The sequence below is a fragment of the Pithys albifrons genome, chromosome 2 (genome assembly GCF_047495875.1).
Source record: "Pithys albifrons albifrons isolate INPA30051 chromosome 2, PitAlb_v1, whole genome shotgun sequence".
Taxonomy (NCBI): Eukaryota; Metazoa; Chordata; class Aves; order Passeriformes; family Thamnophilidae; genus Pithys; species Pithys albifrons.
The window spans coordinates 59,571,311-59,589,078 of NC_092459.1; positions in this window are offsets into that span (position 1 = coordinate 59,571,311).

Consider the following 17,768-nt stretch of genomic DNA (forward strand, 5'->3'; position numbering starts at 1 on the left):
AGCGTTAAATTTAGCTTTTTTACGTGAATTGTCGTATTGCAAGATTCCTTTTGTAGTGTTACAAGGAATCATATTAATAGCATGCCTTAATTCCAGTAAAAGTTTTGGTCACGATTGCAGGCTTCAAAAATCAGTGGTTCAACTTTTTGTTATTTCCTGATATTCATATTTTTTCTCTTCCTTTCATCTATTCTGCTTTCAGTGTAAAAGTATGTCATATTGTTTTCTGATAAAGGATTGATTCAAACCCAATAACAATAAGAAAATACAACACAAAGGCATATGTAGTGAAATTCAGTCCATGATCTGAATGGCATAGCATTTACATAAAGGCCACAAAGAATTCAGGGTGTATATTGGACATTTTTAGCTATCAGAAAAGTTCTGATATTTTCCACTACTGTATTTGATGTCTTTGTCCAACTGTGCAAGTGGTCAAAGTTGAGCGTGAAGTTGATATCTGTTATTTATTAAAAAACCCTTATATCTGTATCTATAACTATATACAATCTGTTTTCCTTTGCTATATATTTTACTACATAACTACATACAGTCAATCTGGCTTATAACTTATTTTTGTATTAAGTGTGGGGTTTTTATGTAAAATTATATTAATTACAATGCAGGTGTGTATTTTAGGTCCCTCTGAGTGGGAAGCCTAATAAGAAATGAGAACCAGAGATTTCTTTCAATTCCTGGTGCTTATCTCACCTTGTTTCAGGCAGTAGACAACAACCAGTGCGTCAGGGCAGACAGACTCTTCCAGTTCTGCTCTCTTCCCTTCTTGCAAAAGATATGGAACCTCTGACTTCTGTGGCACAGTCCATGACACCGTGAAGACACCGTGAAGACAGTGGTTCAGGAAGACAGTGGCTAGGTGAGCTTTCAGATACAGTTCTGGGTAGGAGATACCCCCTTCAATGCCCTTGCTGTCTCATTGTGGAGGGCTGTAGGCTGGCTGAGCCAGGGAGGACACCAGTTCTGGCATGACTGGTTGGTCCCTACAGGCACGCGTTGTGTGAGTTGTCCTGAGTTGCAGACACAACTGGAGTGCTCCTACCAAACTGTAGAGAGTTTAAAGACAGAACTGTAGAAAGGAGATAAAAATAAGGAATGGACAGAACAAGTGAGAAAAGTGGGTATCCTAGCATAAGAACTAAAATCTCGCTTGACCCTGCATTTAGCTATATAGTCCACATAGAGCTCACATTCATTCTGTTCAATTCAGGCACACTGTCCAAGCTAGGAGGACCTGCTTCCAGATTCCATCAAGTCATCAAAATATCACCAACAAGGCACTTCTTCTGCTTTTATTCTCTGATTTACATCCAATCAGATGTTTCTGATGGTGTCTTTTAAAGCAGGAGGGTTTTTGTGTGGAACACTATTTTTAAGTAGCTCATCAATGGCTCTCTTCTAATTCTGGCTTCTTCAGCTGACCTCCTGCAATGGTTATAGAGTTTAGACAGGGGGAAAAGGCACATGAGAAATAACTCAAGTGTAATGCCCAGTGAATGTCAAGCTGTATAGGGTGCCTATTCTCCTTGCATGCCTCTGACAACCATATATCACTGTGTAGTAATAGCATACAGTAAAGCTAATCCGAGTCATTCAGACACAGAAGAATGCAGTCCTGACAGAAGCAAGTAATCTGAAGTGCTAGTGTACATGTGCTATCAAGTAGTATTTATCTTATTTCTCTCCAGTAATCTGAGTGAAGAAGTGTTCAACTCTATATGCCAATACATTAAGAGTGTATGATTCTGTTTAGATACAGGTAAGTCAGTAAAACATTATATTATTTCTGGTTTAGACATCAATGCAAGATTTATTCTGATCATTATCAGTGGCAGCTATGATTTGATTTTATTTTCACATGATAATGCCTCCTGCTTTCATGCAGCACATATTTTTAGAGCTGCCCAAATTAGCACTGTTAAAATGACATGAGGATAGAGTGGGTAGTAGAGTGATGAGGTGATGCAGTGGCAAAAATACAAGCCAAAATAAATAATAAAATATCTTCTACTTTATAGGTTTATGAAATGTTATATTGGCAACCAAGCCAGTTCCCACCATCTTGTACTCATATGCTCTTCATACGCTTTTCCTTGACCACATCAAATGAAGACCAGGAACAGGAAGGAAATTTCTCTTTGATGCTGTAAAATCTACATTACTGCTATGGAAAGCTGATCAGAACTAGTATGGGATTGTCTGGAAAGTTCAGTAGTAATGCCAGGAATATGAAAAGCCTGGTCTTTTTAGTGATAAGTATTGATTAAATATATATATAAAATGATGTTATTTTGATGATAAATATACCTACAGCTGTTATAGTTCTGGGTGACTCTGCTGCTCTTCTGAGTCCTTTTTCTGGTATAAACTGCTCTTATGTGCCAGTGAAGTCTATATTTTTAAGACCAAATGTTTGATGATAGTGACTCTTCTCAAGATTGGTGCCTTCATGCAGTTTAATAGCTATGTTTTAGAAAAAAACATCTGCAGATAGGTAAAGAGAATGTTGGAGACACTTGGGAGAAAAAAATTGTTTATTTATAATGGCCATTGAAATGCATTCTTCAGAACAAAAAATCAGAATCTCAAGAGCATAGGTTCATCTCCTGTGCATTTCCTACTAAGCAAATAGAACCATCTTGACTGCAGTGAACAGCTGTGTAATCATGTGGAGCAACCTCTTGTTCAAATAAAAAATTTCAGGATTTGGCCCCAGGGGAGTTTTCCTTGACTGAGGACTTTGAAATCTGATTAACAAAAGCCAGCCATTAGTCAATAAAATGTCATCTTTCATCAAATAATGTGTTTAACAAATATTTTATTCTGGTGTTCAATCAGCTTTTTTAGGCTGTTCATAAAATGTTATACTTGACATAAAAACATTTGTCCAACAAACATTGTTGATAAATTTCTACAACATTCATGCCTGGCTTACAGGCTTGCTTTACAAAGCTCCCTTCATTCCTTACAGTCCTATCTTCCTCCTGTATGTTTCACACCCTGCCTCAATGCAGTAAGAGGAATAAATATTTTCCTTGTCATCACTTCAGTGTTCACAAAGTTTTGGAATAAGAGGAAATAAGTAGCAAGGGCAAAGATCAGAACTTTTTGTCTTTCATTGCACCACTTCCTTCTAAAAACACCACAGTTTTCAAGAGAAGTTTATTTATGACTTCAAGAACCACTGGAGATGCTGGTGGAAATGGAGAATCAATTCAACTCCATTATAAATTTATAGTAACATATATGGCACAGCCTTGTGATTGGATCACATGTTTGAGTAGGTTTACTACAAGCAAGAAACTCAGGAAAATAACCACGTCTGATTTGCCTCTAAGGATGAGGCAGGCAAAGTATGGGTTGGATGACACCAGTTGTTCAAGGAAGACTGACAGAGTCTAAAGAAAGCAGTTCAGTCTTACAGAGCTCTGTTTCTTGAGAGCTGATTCTTCTGGAGATCTCTAAAATATCTCCTATAACTTTGTAAGGCTGAATTTTGAGGGAAGGTGTTGTCTATGTGTGTTTGTCTGTCTGGAGGTGGTGATGGGAGGCTGGTGAAGGGCTTTCCAATGGTGCTTTGCAAGTTCATTATTCCTACATGTTGTGCAAAAACCCCAAACGTCCCTACTTCTTAAGAGTTTTCCATCACACAATTGACACATTTTTCATCATTGTGTAGTTTTGTCTTATAGATCACATGGAGAAGAGACCTTGACTTGTTCACTAAGAATCCTAATTTCAGTAAGAGTAGAAACTGTCGTGATACTTTATCCAGAATTTTTGTCTACAGGGTCATGGGTGACTCCTCATACAGACTGTCTGATGTTAGCCATTTCTGTTGGAATCTGAGATAAGCAGACATTAGTATATACCCAAACAAAAAAGGCATAGGGCATTTGCTATGCAGTGTGGATGCAGTCAAACCAAGCCACTCCGACTCAGTGAGTGGCCCTGTTTTATTTGGCAATATAAGTGTACATCCACATGAACTTCTGAAGAATGTCTTTAAAATGTAATAAAGAAATCTGCTTTCTTCCAGTGCCTGCATCCTTAGAAAAGGATCATCATTAGGAAGAAGAAACACGGTCTTGTACTGGCTTCCATATTTAGCCCAGCTTCCTGAGGCAATTAACTTATCAAATAATGTTGTTTGCTCTGTCTGTCACTTTCCCTTTAGTTTCCTCCCACATCTCACACCTTTCATGTCCAGTAGGAGTGAAACCTATTCATCAGCTTAGGAAATGTTGATAGCAGAAGGAAAAAAAATCAGACTGAATAGATGGCATGAAATGGCTAGAAAGAAACCATGATGAATGTTCTGGAGAGAAATTCTGCTAGAATTCAGTCCATTATCTCCTCTGAGAGAGGGTATCTAAGTGGACAGTCAATGTATGTGAATTGACTAGCTGATCAGTGCTTCATAGTTCTGAGCCAGAGAAGTTGCGTAATGCTTTGTGTGTGGCAGGAGAAATGAGGAGAGCAGTATGTGAAAAATGATGTTTTGGGGAAATGGAAGGGACTGGAATTATTAAAAGAGAGAATTAGCTACACACAGACTTCAAAGTCTCATTATGAAAAGAACAACTTGTTTTTAAAGAAGCAAACAATTGTGTGTTGTTGCTATTGTTGCATGCAGTCCTCCCACAGGACTGGCTACTTGAAGAGTATATTTAGACTACAGGGATCAGATTCCACTGTACCACTCCACAGTACGGGTCAAAACTGTGTTGTTTGTTTCCATTTTCAGCAGAAATTTTAAACATTTAAACATTTTGTATGTGAATGCATAAATAATTTCATTTTAACTAAGGGTATAAATAATAATATCTCCTCACAAGATATTTTTTTATCTGTGTAAAACTAATTGCTCTCTAGTTCAGTGTTACAAAAACTGACTTTTGTCATGGGATCAAAGCTATACAGCCTTTTGTAATGGTGTGTCAATATTAACTCCAGCCTTGACTTTATATGCGTCCCACCATTAAATGTCTAACATGGTTTGCAAATTCTACTTATCTAATTGGGTTCTCAGATGGAGAAACTTGTAAGGCTCTACAGAGCCTTCCTGACAATTAGCATTGCTCAACAGGATGTTGGTAGAAACATCATTGCAGGTTTTGACCATCAGGCAATATTAGGGATTTACTGTGGTAATGAATCTTCCTGCTCAGAAAGTGAGTTGCCAATGGTAATATTCTCCTAAAAACAGCTTCCAAACCCTGGGGAGCATGTCTGTAGTTGACTAATATTTTCTCATAATCTTGTAAAGGGGTGCTGAAGATAAAATTTCTGTGACTATTTCTTTGGGTCCTAAGGGAACTATACTGAACATAGTTGAAACAACTACTGGCAGGTCTGAGGATCTCAGAGCTCAGAGCCTGTATCAGAAGAGAGCTGGCAGAACACAATGCCTCTGAGCTGGAAAGTCTCTGAGGGTGGTTCACCTCCAGAGCTTCATCTCAAACATGCAACCATTAGAAATCTGTGTCTAACCATGTGTGTAGGACACTGGCGGCCTAGGCTGTACAGAAGATGTCAAGCAGCATGGTCTGATGATTGCTGCAGAACCAATAATGCATGTGTAACTGGTGTGGTGAAGACTGTCTGCTGCATCCATTGACTGGCTTCTGGAGGCACATGTAGCTACTTGTCCACATTGGCAATGAAGACGTGGGATGGTTCTTCAAGTTGCCATTGGTTTCTTGCAGATTGAAGATTTTGCTAGTTAGATTAGGGACCCTCTTCCTGCCTGCTAAGTCCCTTGGGGAGTTTCTGAGTTCTGAGTCATGATTATTACTAGGAGAGGCACTGCAGTTAGGCATGAGTGCAGATCTGTCATGCAGCAGTGACTTCCAGTGGTCTTGGACAGTCTTGAGAAGGGAACAGTAGTTAAAGACCAATGGTAGCCAACTGTGGTTGAATTTTTTCAAAGGCAGCACATGTATAGCAGGTCCACTGTGAAATGAACTGAAATTCCTAGGCTAGTCACATACACCAACACCTGCATCCAGAGCGTCACTTGGATCGGCAGAACTAGCCAACTGTAACTCAGGAAGTGGTGAAAAAGGGCTGGAGCTCCACTACCACTGAGTTGCACCAGTAGAGACAAGCTGGCTTTTCTTCTGGCCTGGATTTTCTAGTTCTTTCTGCTCCCACAATCTTTGTTTAAATGCTTTAGTACACTCTGAACCTGTGCAGTAAGTAGTATTAATTTTGTTTTGACTGAGACCATCTAAAACCTAGGCATGCAGTCCAATATCCTGCAGACAATGAAGAAACACGTAACTCACATCCAGCATCCAACTCATCCTCTGTGTCTTGGGCACCTGTCCTAACAGGGTTACCTGTGTGTTACTGTGACCTCTACTATGCCAAATCCAGGTGAAATTAGAAAAAAAGTATCAATTCAGTTGAAGATAATGAGTGTAAAATAACTGACACTGTCAGTGATGCTCTCTGCTACAGTTTGTGCTGGTGTCTTTAAAATGGCTATGAGGAGACACACCGATGAAACATTTTCTCCATGGTAGATAGAAGTTTAGCCAAATACAGAATGATATTGCTATCATGCATGGTGGCTGAGGTTAATGCTGAATTCTTGGTCAGGAAAAGCAACCCACACAGGATCAAGAAAGAGACTTTATACATTGAGGACCATCTGGTGGATGCTGTATCAGTGTTTTGAACTACAGTTCAGTCTTATACCACATTTCTGAGATGTAACATATGATTAGTAATTATTCAGGAGGGGAAATGTGAATACAGGCTGGCCTCAATTTCACCAAATGTTTTCCTGACTATAATGAACTGTTACTGAAATTTTTGTACATGTGTAGATGTCCTCAGAGATTTCTAAAACATTTCTGTCATTTGGTTCCAGCCCAATCAAGTGTGGAAACTGTATGTGGAGTGAGTATGCCTCCAGCTAGGGTGGCTCCCAAACCCAAAGTGTATGATCCTTTTATTGAAAACCCTTGATGTGGGGTAGGTTTAGACAAATAGAATGGGACTGATGCAGATGGATGGCTGTCAGCACAGAATAGTGAGCTTTTTGGCCAAGCATCCAGGGTTTAACTACATCCCCAGGAAGTGACATTAAGGCTTCCTTTCCAAATGACCAGAAAAAAAGGCTACATTTTCTAGTCTGTGACATGTTGATCAATTGTTTGATTCTGGTTAATGGGCAATGGTAAAGTTCCACTCTCTAGATAGCTCTGTCATGTTTTTTTGGGGATGTCTCTCTGTGAAATGAACTGTCATTAAAAGGGCATCCTCAGGTGCTCTGGAGTGCCTCCTACTACAGGTCTGTTAATCTTACAGCACCAGATTGTCAATTCTTTGGCTTTGTTTGTATTCTCTTGTGGAGCCCAGTCTTGGCCTGTCTTGTTCCTCATTGCTTTGGAATTTACACTGAAGCATCTGTGCAGAAGAGAATGGCAGACAATTTCCTAATGTGTACTGCCAGAGTTTTGGTAGGGCCAACAGCTCGTGTTTGGATAGCAAAAGACAGGACTTCAGGAAAAGCAAAGCCACCAAACAAAAGCAAAGCCATTAGATGGACAAACTCAGACCTTGTTTATGCCAGGTGCTGTATGCCAAAAGTCTAACTACTTAGAGCCGACACAGGAGTCTATGATCAGAAAATGTTCAACCACAATGGGAAACAAAAATGGAAATGCAGTCAAAAGGGAAATGCAGCCAAAATGAAAGTTCTGAGGTCATGTTTAGAGAAGGACGGTGACATCTGGAGTACTCTGAGGAGCAGAAATGGCAGAACTAGACCAAATGGGGAAGTCCAGAGAAATTCTTGTGTGGACCAGATGTTCTTGAATCAATATACCTATGTGGAAGTAGCCTGTCAGAGAAAAATGGGTAATTTTTTGCAAGATTATGAGTTTCAGCCAGAGCTGGACTGTGCATCATATTGCTACACCAATAAGTTGAAGCCATCAAGACAGATTTATGGTGCCATCAAACCAGAACCTTAGTTTTACTAACTACTCTTTTAATGGTACTTAAGGGCTTTATTGCATTTGGGCATTTTTACTGTGTTTAGACATGATTTTAACATTATGCTGCCAATTGCTGTCAATGTGGAGAAATAGAAGTCTTTTTTCAGCACCATAACCTAGCTGACAGGTTTATATTTTAGTCTTGCAGAGTTTAAGAATTACTAGAGACCATTATGGTGAACAGAGCTTCTCCCTGTGTTTGTTGACATCCGATTCAGATGTTGTCAACTAACCTCATTTGTTAAGAATTTCACTTAAACAAGCTAAAAATTATCTAAAGAAGAAAAACCTTTAGAGGTTTATTCCAGCCTTGAATGACTTCCATAGAAATTGTGAGTTGAGGGGAGGAGACAAAGAGAAAAAAATAAAATACAGGCAGATCCAATCTGAAGTCAAAACTATTGCTTCATGCTGAGAAAAAAAAAAAGACCAGCTCTTCTAACCTTTCTTTTAAAATAGTTGAACTTGTTTGAAAAGTAATAATGTGGCTTACTTGACTTTTAAAGAACAAGATCATTTCAATTTTAAAGGACAAAAACAAAATCTAAAATTTATGAAAGGGAGAGAGAAAACCTAGCTTCTGTTCCACAGCTTCCATGTTCACACAGGAGTGATATACCCTGCAGGAGACTGACTCAACTCTTTTATGATCCATCAATGATTTATTAGAAGTCCTGAGGTTCTTTCCCAAGCAACAAACACATTTCATTAGGTGGCATGAGATGACATACTGGAGTATCTGTTGTGTTATTCTTCCTCTTATACCATTCCCTTTTCCCAAAATACAGTTATTATTATGGAGCATTGGGTAGGGAAATAAGTTCTGGAAGCCAAAAAGTCCAAGGGATATTATTTGGCATAATAGCATAATACTAGGCTTCCCTAAAATCAGGTGAGAAAAAGCAGGTGAGAAGTTAACTACTTTAAATAGGGCAGAAACATCCTAAATTTATCCTAAAAAAGAGTAGTGTAAGGCTACTATTTATTATTAGTCACAGCTGATTATTTCAGAGATAGCTTTGGCTTTATTCAGTGGTAAATCTGCTGTCACTGTGGCCACTGTCCTTGCCAGTAGTCAGCTTTGGGCAGTGGATCAACTGAATACCTTAAATTCTCTGTTGAGCCTTGGCATTATAATGGAAGAAGTCTGCAGCCAACTCATGGGTCCCTGGTATAGCTTCAGCAACTTAACAGATGGATCACTAGCATGCATTTTCTCAATTTCTCTGTTAAATATTCATGGAGCCAGCATGTGCATAGGCCCAAGTGTGCCCCTGGAGGTGCACGCAAGGGTCTCTGATCTGGGGAAGATGTCAAATTGGCTAGTGGAAGTCTGAGGGCAGAAATGTTTTCCGCAAAGATCCATCCTTTGATGCAGAACATGGAGTGACAGCCATATGTGCAACTGTGCTGGTGAATATGTCTGCAGTGCATGCTTATACAAGCTATTAATATGCCGGTGGCTTACCGAATGTTAATGTGGGGAAACAGGGAGTGAAAAACAATGAAGAAATGCCTTGGACTAAATTGAAGCATCAACCAAAGTAAAGTCTTCCTGTTAATTTGCTGTGAAGGTGAAGAAAAAAATTAAGCTGCATTTCCCACTCCCCTTCAGAATTTACCATTTTTATTTTCCAAATGTGATACTGCAAAAATTGCTAAATGTAAGCTCCTAGAGCCCTGAGAATTGCTTTGTGTTTTATTTAATACCATCAAGTGTTAGCTAATACCAGCCAAATATGCTTCTGGCTTATCAGGGTCCATATATAAGTTGGGCTATGATTTTGGGCAGTATTGTACACCAACATATAGAATACTTTTATTTATTTATTTAAAACTCTGCAGTATCTATGAAGTCTCAGAAGTGCTCTTTTAAGTCTACCTGTGGTGGAAAGGACGTTGCAGTTTTCTTACTTTGACAAATTTCTGTTTTCACTGCTTTACCAGAAAAAGTGTTTATCATTATGCCTCATTAGAAGTGTTGCAGAGAAGTAATTTGTGATTATTCCAGTGGAGTGTACAGCATAGAGTATGGAGAGAGGAAAAAACATATCCTGGGAAAGAACATATGTATTACCTCTTGAAAGATTTGTGCACAGTCCTTTGAAATTGCACAATGCTGTCAAGCTACTATATAACCAGTATTCCTAACATAATCAACTTGAATAAAGTTGAAATATTTCACGTGAACTCAGTGCAAGCCTATTTTAAATAGGATATTACAGAAGATATGTAATATGCATATATTCTAGTGATGAAACAATCATTTCTGTGTTTGCCAGTGTTAGTCAAAAGTAAAATAAGCATTAAATTACGGTGGGATACCTAGAAATGGCTGTTTTGGAGCCTCCTCTTACCTTTTACTGAACAATAAGACTCTTAATGCTTCTTAGGCTAGAAGACCTTCCTTCTTAGCCAGGAATTCAGGTACCTGCCTAAGCTGTTTACACCTAAAAGGGTTCAAAGCATGATTTCATACAGTTGCTGGATTAGCTACATTGGTAGAAGAAAATCTACATTACAATGCTGTCTTCTATTTCCCAAAAGATGCAACAAGAGTATGTGTTTCCAATGGGCACATGCTGTGCAAAAACTGTGAAATGTTTTAACTGTTACTCAGATACCCTTAAGATACTTGTGACAAACTGAACTGTATAGCATGATGGTTTTGTAGGGTGATGTAGCAAACTACACAGAATGTCATCATCATCATCATCATCATCATTGTGGCTGGGCTTTACGAACGAAGATTTGGGAAGGGCTCTACCCATGTGTCCATTGAGCCTGTGCAGTGGATTTTTTTAGGTGAGGCACAGTTTGTGTGAAACTGGTCCCACCCTTTAACTCCTAAGGTTCAATGCCAGGGCTGAGCTAGCTTGGATGGTGATAGTGAAGTCCTCAGGACAAGAACCTACAGCCCCCGGTATTCCCAGGAGGTCTCCCATCCAAGGACTAACCAGGGCTGACACTGCTTAGCCTCTGAGATCTGACGGGATCGGGTGTAAGGGTGACATTTAACTGCCTACAGAACAGCTAATATACCATTAAATGTTGTATCCTAGATAGTTTGGTTGTGTCTGTAGCCCAGGAATATCTTCTGTCTGTGATAGATAGAGGTATTTCTGATAAGATGCTATATAATTTGCAGCAAGTAGTCTTTCAGTCAGCTCAAGACTGACACAAACTGACTGTTTACAAAACATGAGTAAAGTGCTTTATGACAACTGAATTTCATCTAGAAAAGGGATAACAGAGAGTTTCAGTCAAAGGTGTCTATAATCTCAGGACATGAAATTGGACTTTTGTGAATGAACACGCTTGACAAAGTAAATGTCTATTAACTTTAAAACCAAGACTATTTCTGCTGTGTTTACAATCAGGTGGATGGGGGAAGGGGAAACAGGAAAATACCTCAAAAGGAATATATTCTTCTTTTTCCTTCAATAAAAGTTTGTTCTCTGTGCCTGATTGTTTATACTTCCATTAAATTCCTTGATAGAGAGAAATGGTGGATAAAACCTGATTTCAAGTACAGCCAGACTACTGGCATTCATAAGACTGGATATATCTCGGCAGTTATGAGTGATTTCACTTGGTGGAGTATATAACTATTTGGCATATTTGACCCACTGTGTTCAAGAATAATTGCTTTTATTGCTGATCCTATGATCATCATCACTTCACTTGATTATTTATATTTCACCATGTCTGTTAGAAAAAATGAGTAATAGTTCTTGCCTGCATGTTGATTCATTCAAGTATTAAATCATAAAAGGACAGATTACTGAATAATTACTGATTAACTGTATCAGCATCTTCAGACAGAATATCCCCTCTAAGAGTACAAAGAACATATTAATCAAGGTCATAGAATCATATGATTTGGGGGAGTAATTTAAAAATTATATTGTTCCTTGTATACTAGCAATTGAAAACCTGTTTTTCAGGAATGTTTGGCACCTCATTTTAAACTTTTAGAGTGCAATTTTGTTTAGCTCTTCGAATCTCATGTCTCATTTATTACACAAATGGAGTAAATAGAATATGTCATTTCTTTGTGAAAATTAATCCAGTAAGTGAAAGTTTCTTTTCGTTCTGGAATATATCTTTGCTTGCTGGGCCTTTAATCATATATTTATTTTTCTTAAGAAAGACACCTTTAGCAATGGCTATTAACAGCCTTCAAGTGTTGCAAAACTTCAGTTAAAGCTAACAAGGAAACAATTGTCATGTTCTAGTAAAACATTTAAAAACCTGAAACATGTCATTTAGCTAATCATGAAGTGTTTATTTTTTGATCACTGTTACAAATAAAAATCAAACATTCCAAAGTGAAAAGTAGATTGTAACTTAAGAGTTGTTTTCTCTCTGTAGACATTAAAAAGAAAATTGAGTGAGTCATTAAAAAATTATCGACACTTTTCCCGTGTAAAAAATGTAGAAAACCTGATCTGGTCCTGGGAACAACTTTGGCTTTTGGCAATGTATTTTCAATAGGAAGCAAGTTAGGGAAAAAACTCTCAATTTTTACTTTCAGTAATATTTTATTAGTATTTATTTCACAGTTGTTCTGTTTGTTAGATAAGCAGGAAGTGAATTTCACAAACGTGAATGTTAATTATAGTAAGTTAAGATAATCAACTGAAAGTTCTGATTTCCACTTTGATACCAAAACAGCCTATCTTATGATATTTTGACACATCTCTTTAAAACTCTCTGCTAAATCAGGATGGTAAGAAATATATCTGTGAAAACAGAGTATAGAAGAAAAATAGTATTTTTAAATATCTGAAAAGGTTTTAATTACTTTATTACTCTCATCATTGTTTATGGTTACGTCTTCAGTACAGTGAAATTGGTTCAGTCACATTATGTCATATTCCCTGTTCTGTGGCTTGGTGCTGCCATAGTACTTTTTGGTCTGTCTACAGAAGATCATACAACATATGCGTACAAACAGAGACCTGTAAGACAGAAAGGGAGGGGGGGAAATAATGCAATAGTAAGAAAGCAATAGTAAGAAATCAAATGCTTACACATTGCATCAAAATACATTGTTATTCTCTGTTCTTCCTGATGGAAGTCAGTCACATATATTACAGACAGCCTTAAGGATATAAGGGAATTATGTGGTAAGTGCATGCTGCAATGTGTCCTGTTGGATCCTGTTCCGCTCATCATCCAGGTGTGTGGCCAGGACCATACTATGTTAGGCTCTTAAGGCCATCAAACTCAGGTTTCATTCTCAAAGGAAACAGTTTTACAATGGAGAGGCAGTATATAGCATAATTAGGTCTTACTCCAGCAGGGATCCTGGCTGGACTACTCTGGCTTGTGCATCTGAGAAACATTCCCAGGTCCCTGACCTCTAGATGACAATGTTCATAAAAGAGCCATCTAGATCCTTAATGAAACTCTTAAATTACTTTGAAGGGAACCACTTAAAATTTGAGTCAAGAAGCAACACATATGTCCAAGCACAAAAGGAGTGCTATAGGATTTCTTTTCTGCATTCATTTATGCCTTGTGAAATTGTTTTCTGCACTGCCACGATATAGTTCCTTCCATTATTCTCTCAAAGGAATTATAGTCTCTATTTTTTCCCCTTTGCTGTGTTTGGCTTCCTGCTTTAATCTAATTCTCACAGCTCAGGGGAATCATCAGACCTGGCTGAGATTTGTATCTTTTCAGAGAGCTCATCAATAGTTTACATAAATCTGTGGCAGGGCCAGGGTTCACACAGCTGGAGAGGTACTTGGCAAGAGTCCCAAGTTAAGCAGAAAAAGCTTTATTGAGAATCTCAACTTTGTTTAAAGAGGCTTTTTTCTTCTGAAGAAGCCAAAAAAACACAAAAGCAATGTGTGCAGGTTTGCTGGCAGCTGGTGTGCTGTGACTGATGATGCTTGTGTTAATTATGCTCTCACTATTACCATGTGATCCACCCATCTGCTTTATGAAGCCAGCTGTTTTCCTTTATCTTTCTGTTGAACTACCAGTTATTCAGGGCAGTGACCATCTTTATGTGGTGAGCAAGGAGAAAAGCAAGGGAAGTGAAACTCTGATGAGCATTGTCACTACTCAAATAATCAAAGTAAAATGCTAGTAAAACACAGGTTTAGTCAAATTCTTTTTTCCAGCTTTTATGTCTTTAAAAATTAATTAGGACTGGACCAAGAATTATTGAGAAGATTAAATTGTTGAGCTCTGCCCTTGCTGGAATTCAGAAAATGTCCTTAACTGTCATCAGACATCTAATAACACAAGTTTCAATAAAAAATGTTTTCCATGCAACTCATACAAATGCGTTTTATACAATTAACACATCACTCTCTAATTTGCAATTGATTTCTTAGGTTGTGCAGTATTCTTGCTGCCCTTTATTGAATAAACCCTACCATTTGGCCTAGAAAAGCCATACCTTTGAGCCTTTATGAAAACACTGACATTCATGTGGAGAGCAGCTATTCTCCAGGCAGTCATGCATAAGCCAAAATAAATAAATGAACAAAGAAACGAACAAACAAATAAATCATGTTCCTGAAAAATAATGAAAAAGGCACAGGAATACAGTTAAAAAAAAAGAACTGTTCGGAACTGAAAGAAAGTTTATGAACTGTTGCTTTGCAGTGTTTGTCCAGTTCCTGACCAAACTGCCATATATATGTGTCTGCATACATACATACCTACATACCTACCTACATATATATACATATACACACACACACATATATTTACACGGACGGACACACACACCCCACACACCCCCCCACACACCCACACACGCCTGAAACACAACAGCATAAAAAACCTGTTACTTTGATTCCAGAATTCCTGTTGTGGCTTTTAGCAAATATGGTCTTGTTCTGTGCCTCAGAACACCTTCCCCTTCCATCCTGCCATTAGTGTTTACATGTGATATTTTTTTATCAAAAAAAAATTGTATTAAAAAAAGAAAAAAGAAACAGTCAACAACATTTTGCAAAGATCTTACCCATGTATAAAGAAAAGACTATACACTATTTAGAATTATCTTCATATTGTCTGTGGAAATATTAGCATTAGTATTATTGTTTGAGTATCTTTAGCTTTCTTTGTTATGTTGATCTCTGGAAACCATACTGCAGACCCTACTTTTTCCTTGAATATCCTGTGATTGAATGGGTTAAAACAGAGTAGAACATGAAGAGGAATAATGCACATTAGAGACTGGGAAATTCTGGAGCATAGACTTGTTCACATTGCACAAATATTTAGCCTTTCCTCTTAGTGTATGTGTAAAGAACTAAGTAAAACCAGTCTGAACACGTGTTATAAATGCATGTCAAAACCCAAAATTTACAGTTACCAAGGTTTTTTTGTAATTGAGAAGTATCAGAGAAACCTGATGTTTCCCATGATTTTCTTGAAATTTCATGGCAATATTCACAAATCTGACTCAAATGCTGTGATTCTAGCTTTTGTAAAGGAGTCTTGGCTAGCTAAATAGCTTTTGTAATTGGAAAGACCTGGAGTGCACACTTTAAATCAGAATTTTTGAAATAGAAAATATTTTAAATAGAAGAAAATGTAAATAACACCCTGCAAATTTTCAAAGTCTTTGTAAGTGCATGAAAAATATCTGTCAGTCTGATATTTTTATATAATGATGTAATTTGCCCCAGCTACAATTTATTTTCCAGCATACGGAAAATCTTGTATCACTGATAGTCTGGATTTAAAACTAAAATGGAAAAATGTGAATGAAATAATTATCAAGGGAAAATTGGAGTCCCTCTTTTGAAGATTTAGCTCTAACTTAGTGCACTTGACTGGGTATTGGAGGGATTTATGAAGAGTGACTCCCCTTTTTAGGAGTGGGTTATAAATGACTTGAGCATGGAAGCTGAGATAAAGGTGAAGGTTCTTCCTGTAATGAGGTTCTTCCTCCTAATGCATCTAGCAGGAGCTCTGGCACTTCCTTGCAGGCCAAATTTTGATCTTAAACTTTACTCTCAATTTTTCCAGTTCTTGATTTTTCATAATCTGAACAGGTGTAATGGAGCTTTTTCTTGTGGCTTTATTACTCATGAGTTTTCTTTCAAGTTTTGACTGATATGCAAATTATATTGAGCAAATAAACCAATTCTTAGAAGAGATTCCTTGTTAATTCTTCCTGGATACAAATATTATTTTGAATAGATTACTAACTGGACTGCTCTGTGTGTATTTAACATCTAAAGAAAAGTAGACCCTTTAAATGTATATCAAAGCAATTAACCTTCTTCTCATGTGTTTGGGAGTATGCAAAGTGAATCAACACCCTGGTGACATCATTGTCAGGTCACCCTACAAGAATAATGAAATCATATAGAGAGGTGTGCCCTGAGGCATACTCTGTTGCCATAATTAGGTTGAAGGCTCCCTTGGAAATGATGCCTTGTTGCAAAAGCATTTGCAGGAACTAATTGTGGTATGTTTTTACATCAGTATTGGCATACTGCATCATTTATGATCTGAAAATAGCTGTAATTGTGTGTGTGATTGAGTCATTTCCTGAATTTAGTATTCTAAGCAGAGTACATATTAAATGACTAACATACTCTTGACTTTGTCATCTTTTTTATCCCTGGCTGGATTCTTTAAAAGATCTCTTTGTGCTTTTGCATTTTTAAACCAAATTAGATTTGGTGTATTTTAGTGCTGCTGAGACTGACAGGTTAGCAATAATTGTTGTTCCCAGACAGAGCACATGCAGGTGCTGTGAGTTCTCCCTACCATCTTGCAACTCTGCCAGTGCATTTCTAATCAGTACCACCTCTACTGTGCCAGGGACAACAGGTTTATTTTGAACAGTAGGTGCAGTGAATTTTTGAAATGGAGAAATGGTCAGTAGGGGATGAGGCTGAGGTCATCATTCCTGTTTCATTTACAGTTCAAGTTGGAAACAAATATACTCTCCTCAGGTACTTTCACTCTTTCTATAGCAGTCTGCATCTCAGCAGACCCCGATTCCTCTGATTTTTTGCCTGTGGTCACCTCCTCCTTGTAGGGCCACTTCATTTTTATTGTGAGGCTATATTCTCATTTTTTTTTAACTGGCAAATCAGCCAGAGAGGATGAAATAACAGTTGTTTGCAGCCTTGTGATAGCAAAATAAACAACTGGCACTGGTTTTTAAAATAGTGCTGAAGATCTAAAATCCTGCTGCCACTCAGAAGGTGCAGCATATTAATTATGAATCGTCAATATTTTTGGTGCCATCATTATCACACATACACAAAAAACCCAACCTACAGTACTTCCATTCATATCAACCCCTTTTATTTAATTTATTTGGACTGCTTTTCTATCCTGTACCAGTTAATCGCCAGCCCTATTTCAACTCAGAATCTGAATGTTATTTACCATCTGTCTCCAAGGGATGCACTTGCCAAGTCCCTTAATTTGCTATAATTGGCAGGTTTTCAGTGTACATAATTTATATTAAAAAAAAATCTGCAATCCTGAAAAAAAAGAAGATTAATTAAACCATTTCTTCTGGGCCCCTAGAAGTGTTCCAAAAGGATGGCTTCAAGGCCGCAAGGTCTACTCTGTGTATGTGCTGTCACAGCTGATCACATTAAAAATGTATGTTGGGTTGGTCCCTTGTGCCCCTGCGTTGGTCAGAAGGATGTCACTGGCACCTGGGTAACATCACACACAAACAGCGAATTAAATATCTTGCATTTGCATTTGTGCCTTTTGTTCACACACTAGAAA